Source organism: Diplotaxodon limnothrissa, linkage group LG9 (genome assembly GCF_057381915.1).
Source record: "Diplotaxodon limnothrissa isolate DT_005_m linkage group LG9, D_limnothrissa_male_GT1.1, whole genome shotgun sequence".
Taxonomy (NCBI): domain Eukaryota; kingdom Metazoa; phylum Chordata; class Actinopteri; order Cichliformes; family Cichlidae; genus Diplotaxodon; species Diplotaxodon limnothrissa.
Genome location: NC_140604.1, coordinates 13,285,762 through 13,293,918, shown reverse-complemented (window position 1 = coordinate 13,293,918; position 8,157 = coordinate 13,285,762).

Genomic DNA, 8,157 nt, shown 5'->3' with positions numbered 1-8,157 from the left:
TTTAGTATTGCAATATATCGTATCGTCTACCCTGTATTATGATACATATTGTATCGCCAGATTCTTGCCAATACACACCCCTAGTGCACGGTGACTGTGGTGCTCATGTCAGAGTTAGATTACATCAAGTGTAGCAAAGATTCATTTAAACTGAAGCTCATGATGCTGACACAATGTATAATCACACTTGCACAGTACAATCACTTTATAACCAGTTATAGTAGTTTCTCATAGGTAATACAGCAACAAGCTTCATGAATATTCATGTGTGTAACCAATAAAAACAACCTGCAGGGGGAAAGCAAGTTGAAGTGGGTTGGAGACAACTGCTTCCCCCTCGCGAGTGAAAACTTGAGCTCTGTGTGACCTCGTTCCTGAGTGAGTTTCTGTTTATCCAGCAGTATCAGGGGTAAAACTCTGACAAATGTCCATTTGATTATTAATAATGTTGATGAATAAACCTTCCTTATTTTAACATGTGCTGTGGTCTCTAAAAAACAACATAATATACAACACAGTCATATAACAGGTTGGGAGGATGAGAGTTTTAGACGTGACTGATTATTTGGTGAAACTGTGATATTTTCCTCACCTCCTGTGTTGAGCTCATTGTTTCCTCTGTAGTGACTCAGCTGAGTCCAGATGGCTGAAAATGTTCCTCTGCTGCTCCGTCAGACTCTTCTCCTCCTGCTGATCAGCTGGGACACAAAACAGATCTTTGTTAGGCTCCACACTGCACTGAAGAGTCAAAGTGTCTCATATGTTCATCTGACAACACAAAGTACAAATTTCACTCTGATTGCTTGTAGAAATCTTGTGAGACGTGTTGTGCTGCAAAGTGAGGAAACTCTCTCACTCACTTATACTTCAGGAGGAACTTTGTGACATTGGCTCTAATATTCTAAGCAGCCCTTTACTATGACAGGGCCAGAAAGTCCTATTTGAAGGTTTGGGAGAAGGACCATGTTAAAGGTGGATTGGGGTTTATACACTTTGTTATGATACAGGTAAGGCTGTAAGAGCCTGAGAAGGTGGTCTCCACTCTTCCCTTTTACATAGATTACAGACAGTTGCCTGTCAAATATCGTATTCAATTTAAAATTTTGTTGTTTGCTTTTAAAATTACTAACAACACTGCACCCAGCTACCTTAAGGACCTTTTAAACCCTTATGCTCCTGCTAGGGCTTTAAGGTCATCGTCACAGTTACTGCTGGCTCAGCCCAGATCTCGACTTAAGACTAGAGGTGATCGATCGTTTGCTCTTGTCGCACCTGTGCTGTGGAACAATCTCCCGATTGGCATCCGGGCATCTGATTCTATTCATTCTTTTAAATCACAGCTTAAAACATATCTTTTTAAACTTGCCTTCTCCACCTTTTAATTGCTGGTTTGTTTGTTTGTTTGTTTGGTTGCTGTGACCTATTGACCTCTTGTATTAATTCCCTCCTATCTTTCTATTGGTGTCTTTTATTATGGTGGTACAGCTTTTATCTTGCTATTACCCATGTGCTGTAGTCATTCTTATTGGTAGCTTTTATCTATGAACATAACTCGTTATTTTTATTTATCCGTTATCAATGTTTGAACCTTTTATTGTTTTATGTAAAGCACTTTGGTATGCCCAAGGCTTTTAAATGTGCTCTATAAATAAAGATTGTTGTTGTTGTTGTTGTGTCCTGAATGAACCTCTAAAACCAGTTTTCAGCTAACGACTCTGCTTCAGTCTGGAAAACAGCAACTACAAGTTTAAAGACAGACCTGTTACTCCCCCACCCTTTCAACTCCTTCAGCCCCCCAGTCCCACCACCTCCACCATTCCCAAAACTTTGATTCTGTTCATCTGGACGTAGCTTTTTGTGGGAGAAACATTTCGTCACTCATCCAAGTGACTTCTTTAGTCTCAGCTGACTGCAGCTCTCCTCAATTTTCAACAGTGCATTTGCATAATGACTGAAACGAGCACCACTGAAGGAACAATGGGCTGGGAGGTCAGTTATTGAGCATTAATATGCAAATTCTCATGAACATTGATCAACAACCACTGATCAAAGCTCATTGATCAAATGCTGTGATTGCAGCGACTCCCCAACTCTCTGTGAATGGTACTCATGGCCATTGATCAGCGGTCTTTGATTAATGAGTTTTGATCAGTGGTTTCAGTGCTTTCCTTCCTGCTTTGACTGCAGCTGTGTTTGAAACAGGAAGACATTTTTACATTCTTCACACTCTCCTGCACATTAACCACCACAATATATTTTTATTCTCTGTGCTTTCAAATATGAACACTGTTTACTTTCATCTCTGTTTCATTAGTTTTTGTTAACATCTTCCTGTGCATCACTTTACAGCAGCCAGACTCATTAAAATGAGACTTTGTAGGAGTTCACTCCCTCTCATGTGTTCATCCACAGCAGCTGGACAATAAAGTTTATTGTGACCCTGATACTGCAGCAGATCGCTCTCATCCATTTCCTGTTATCACTTCAAATAGAAACGAGGCTGTAGAGGTTTGGTGCAGGCAGAAAAACAGCTGCAGGGACAATGAAAAGACTTTTCTGCTCCAACTTCTCCCAGCATGCTGAGCTAATGATTAGTTGGTGTTTTTCTCCAAACACTCTCTCACTCTTCTCTCAACGTGTTCACAATAAACTGTGAACAGGAGAGCAGCAGAAGACCTCATTCAGGAGCTAAACTCAACATGAACTGAACTCACAGTAAAGTTAGCTCGGTGCTTACCTTTAGATGAGCCCACAAACCGAGAGAAACTCCGCGATGAAGCTGGAACTCTTTCCAAACACAGGAAACAGATCAGGGAGCAGAGACCCACGTGATTCACGCTGATCTCAGCTACGATCCAGGAGACAAGGGTGGACAGATCGATGCAGATATCGATCCAAACGTTGGTGCTACTTTACTCTCTTTGAATGAAAATTCAGCTTTGTCTGCGCAAAACCACAAGAGCACCTGGCTGCAACCACCGGGGAGCGCCTGTCACTACCCGATCCGTACCGGAAACCCGATCGGTAACCCGCATGCGCGAAAGGTCTCTACTTCCGGTCGTAGCGTTTTACGATAGTTATGGGTCAGAGTATCTGTTAAGATGTTAAGAATAACAAGTATATCTTAAAATGTTTGCAATAATGAAGCATTTCAGTACAATGTAGACAAAAACGAAAAATAAAAAGAAAGTTACGGATCAGGACTCTCCGATCCTTACGACCGGAAGTAGAAACCTTTCACGCATGCGGGGTACCGATCGGGTTTCCGGTACGGATCGGGTAGTGACAGTACGGTCAGACTTTACACATGCGCAGTAAGGATCGGGGAGTCCTGATCCGTAACTTTCTTTTTATTTTTCGTTTTTGTCTACATTGTACTGAAATGCTTCATTATTGCAAACATTTTAAGATATACTTGTTATTCTTAACATCTTAACAGATACTCTGACCCATAACTATCGTAAAACGCTACGACCGGAAGTAGAAACCTTTCGCGCATGCGGGGTACCGATCGGGTTTCCGGTACGGATCGGGTAGTTTTTTTTTTTGTTTTTTTTTTTAAATACTTTAATTAAATTTATGCACATATTACAATCTCTCGTTGGGAGACAACATTTGTGCAACAACATCTTGAAAAGGTTGAATAAGAAATCAAACGAAAAAAAACAAAACAAACAAAAAAAACCAAAACAAAACAAAACAAAAAAAAAAAACAAAACACATATATACATATACATAAATATATGAAGGCCATTTTTATGACATATAACAGTTTCCTTTCTGCGAACACTTTAACATACATGTGGCTTACTTAGTACACCAAAAAACAATCATTAAAAGGATAGAGATTGAGTCCCATTGTCGCATATCAAAGCAGCCTCTTTACATGAATCCCTCAGTAATTCTAAAGATGACAAAAAAGATTTTAATTCAATTTTCAATACAGTTAGGGAAGGTCTTTTACTTTGCCATTTGCATTTGTGTATGTGGTATTTGCCCATAATTATCACCACCTTGTGTAGCATGGACAGTTCCTTAGATGGATCACCATTATTATATAAAACTTGTGTTAGAGTCAGTGGGGTCATCCCATCTATTCTTATACTCAACCAGTCTACTAGATCTTGCCAAAAGTCAGTTGTTACTGAGCAGGAAAAAAACAAATGATCAATACTTTCCGCATTTTGTGAACAAAATCCACATGGCTCTACCTCAAACCCAAACCTTTTTTTAAGCATTTCAGCTGCTGGGTAATATCCATTAATTATTTTAAATTGCATTTCTTTGACTTTGGGGGGGATAGGCCATTTTAAAAAGTGCGTATATTTGTTCGTTATTTTAACATTACTCCCTTTTAGTTTTGTGTTACTGTTAAAGTCGTGAAATAATTTGTTTTTAAATATCTTGTTCATGGTTTTATTATTACAGTTTTTATCCGTCAAAGGAATCTGGTTTAGATGTAAAGAAGGTAGACTAATTTGTGCCTTAGAGTAATACAAATAACCTTGAATCAAACTCAACAGAGGTAAGGGGATTGCCTTACAAACCTTGTCATATTCTCTAAGGGAACACTGAATGTTAAACTTAGCATTAAAAACACCCACTGAGAGAAACTGACCCCTTTCATCAAGTAAGTCTGTTATAAAGATTATGTTTTTTTCAAACCACTCTTTAACAAACAATGACTTCTTATTAATTGTAATTGTTCTGTTATTCCACAAGGTGGAGCAATGTGGTGAAAAGTTATGGGCAAACACCATCTTCCAATAAGACAAGACCTGCTTATGATATTCTGACAGTTTCACAGGCAACTTCAATATATCAAAATCACATTTCAGGAGAAAATCCAACCCTCCCACCTTTTTGAAAATATTTTTTGGGATATGGAACCATATGGAGTCAGGTTTCAAGAGGAAGGCTTTTATCCAGTTTATTTTAAATACTCCAACCATTGATTGAAAATCAATTGACTTTATACCACCTTTAGCGTAATCTTTGACAAGTTGTGATTTTTTAATGTAATGTGTTTTATTGCGCCAAATGAATTGATAGATTATAGAGTTAATCTTTTTAATGCTTTTCGGGGTAATGTATAGTGAGTATGCTGGATAAACCATCTTTGATACGCCCTCTGATTTGGATAATAGATTGCGTCCAAAAATTGTAATATCTCTCGTCAACCAATGATTTAGTGTTTTGGACATGCCATCAATTTTGTCTTTTAGGTTTTTTGATTCTCTAGTGTTGATGTCTTTGTCTAAATAGATGCCTAGATACTTAACTTCATTTTTCACTGGAATCGTCCTCATGCTATTTTCCAAACAATCATAAAGTGGCAAAAGTTCACACTTCTTTAGGTTCAGACACAAGCCTGAAGCTTTAGAAAAAATTGAAATGACATTCAATGCTTTCTCGAGTATTGATTTATCCTTTAAAAATATTACTGTGTCATCTGCAAACTGACTTATTTTCAGTTCAATATCAAAAATGTTTATTCCTTCGATGTCTGAATGGTTCACAATGAGGTAAGCCATTAATTGAGTGCAAAGAATAAATAATTTTGGAGAAATTGGGCAACCCTGTCGAATTCCACAGAATATGTCTATCCTAGATGTTATGCCTGGATTGAGCGAAACATAACTATAAATTTGCTTGTAGAACAGTTTGATCACTTTGCAAAATTTGTTTCCAAATCCAAAAAGTTCTAAAGATCTAAATAAAAAATTATGGTCTATTGAATCAAATGCTTTAAAAAAGTCAATAAATAGTATTAAACTTTCTGAATTAATAAAGGATCGATAGTCAATCATATCTAATATTAATCTTATGTTATTATGAATCTGCCTTCCTTTAATAAACGCTGATTGGCACTCATCAATCAATTTGGTTAAGACGCTTTTAAGCCTATTTGCATATACTAAGGCTAATAATTTGTAGTCGTTACATAAAAGTGTTATGGGTCTCCAATTGTCTAGCATTTGTAAATCTTTGTTTGGTTTGGGTAATAAGGTTATTAATCCTGTTTTCATTGTTGGGGATAGTTCTTCATTTTTTAAACAATCCAAAAAGCCATTAAATAACAAATCTTTAATGTCTTGCCAAAAGGTTTTATAAAATTCAATCGTTAAACCATCAATTCCAGGCGATTTTCCATTTTTCATTTGTTTTAGAGCTGTATCTAATTCGGATATTTTCAAATCTTCTTCTAACCATGTTTTATCATCCTCTTCCAATTTTTTAACCTGATCTTTAATCATATCAAAAAAGATATCTGCATTTTCTTTTTCAGTTCTTGATTTATACAGATTACTATAGAACATGTTAATTTCCTCACTTATTTTGTTTGGTTCCTCAATTATAGTACCATCCTTACTCAATTTAGTTATTTTTTTCTTTGTTTGTCTACGCTTCTCTAGACTATAGAAATAAGATGAATTTTTTTCTCCATGTTCAATCCACTTGGCTCTAGACCTTACATATGCTCCTTTAGCTTTAATCAAGTACACCTCATCTAGCTTATTTTGTAAAGATTGCAAGCGTTCTGACTCTTCCGCAGTCATACAGGGTTTACCACATAATAAATGAATTTGTTCAATTAGATTTTTCTGTTCACATACGCGTAGGGCAGACACTTTCTTTCCCGTTTCTATAGCTAATTGTTTCACATTATATTTAAACCATTCCCATTTACTGACATTAGTCATGCTCATATTGTTAATTTCTGATTTAAGTTCTTTAACTTGTTTACAGAAGTCTTCGTTTTTAATAAACTATTGTTAAATTTCCATATGTTGTCAGATCTTTGTTGTTTACGTAGAGATAATAAGAGACTTATCAGACAATGATCAGTAAGTGGGGTTGACTGGGTCTCACATTTCGTAACATATGATGATACTGTTTGGGAGACAAGCCAATAATCTAATCTTGAACATACGTTTTTATTTGATGGACTAAACCAAGTATATTTCTTCGTATTTGGGTTTGTCATCCTCCAATAATCGATCATATTGGTTGTCGTACAAAAGTCACAAATAATGCTATCGTGTTCTGGTTGATTTCCTCTTTGTGGTTGTCTGTCAAGCCATGAGTTAGGAGCCAGGTTAAAATCGCCTCCAGTTATCACCTGGGTAGAACCATATGTAGTACTCCACTTTGCAATTAATTTACTTAAGTTAGACATCATATTTCTATTTAGCGACCTGTTATTGTATCCATACACGTTAATAAGAATAATTTTCTGTTCACAGACTTCTACCAACACCATGATCCAATGCCCCATTCCGTCGCTTTTATGATCAATAACTCTCCCTGCAAATTTGTTGAATAAGATCATAACTCCTGCTGAGTGAGTAGTACCATGTGAATAAAGAATACTATCTCCCCATTGATGTTTCCAAAATGTTTCCTCTTCCTTACCAGAATGTGTTTCTTGTAAAAACAAAATGTTTGCCTTAATTTCCTTGCAGAATAAAAACATGGCCTTACGTTTGACATTGTTTTTTAAGCCTCGAACATTTAAGGAACTTAATAGAACAGCCATCTATAAGATAAAGAAAAAACAAAAACAAAAAACGCAAGAACAAAATACAAAACAAGAACAGTAACGGCTTCCTTGGCACTTACTAGAAGAAAAAAAAGTGCTTGAAGCAGGAATAAGCCTAGTGTCCTACCTATGTAATCATAACAGTACTCCGACCCTATCACAGTACTACCCCTTTATATATGCGGCAATTTTAGCTCTGGATAGCCCACGTTTAACTACGGCTTTGCTTTTTGACCCTCTCCTATTTTTTATTTGTGTATTTTTAACAGATATATATATATAAACATATATATACACACATACATACCCACATTTTATGGTTAACTTGTAGTGACTTCTTCAAGTGCATCTCACAGATCGATCCTTTTACCGTCTATTATTGCATAACCCTCCTTTAGGAATGCTCTTTTGCCGTTGTTTCGAGCTTCCTGCACCTTGGGCCACAGCTTGATCCGAGCTTCACGGTCTTCTTTGGAGAAGTCTTCTTTAAATTTTATGTTCAGTTCTTTGCAGACCCTGGCCTCTTTGGATTTCCTCCATACTTCATCCCTTGCTGTCCTCATGCTGAACTGTATGATGATTGGTCTTGGCACCTTGTTGCTCACTGCATTGTC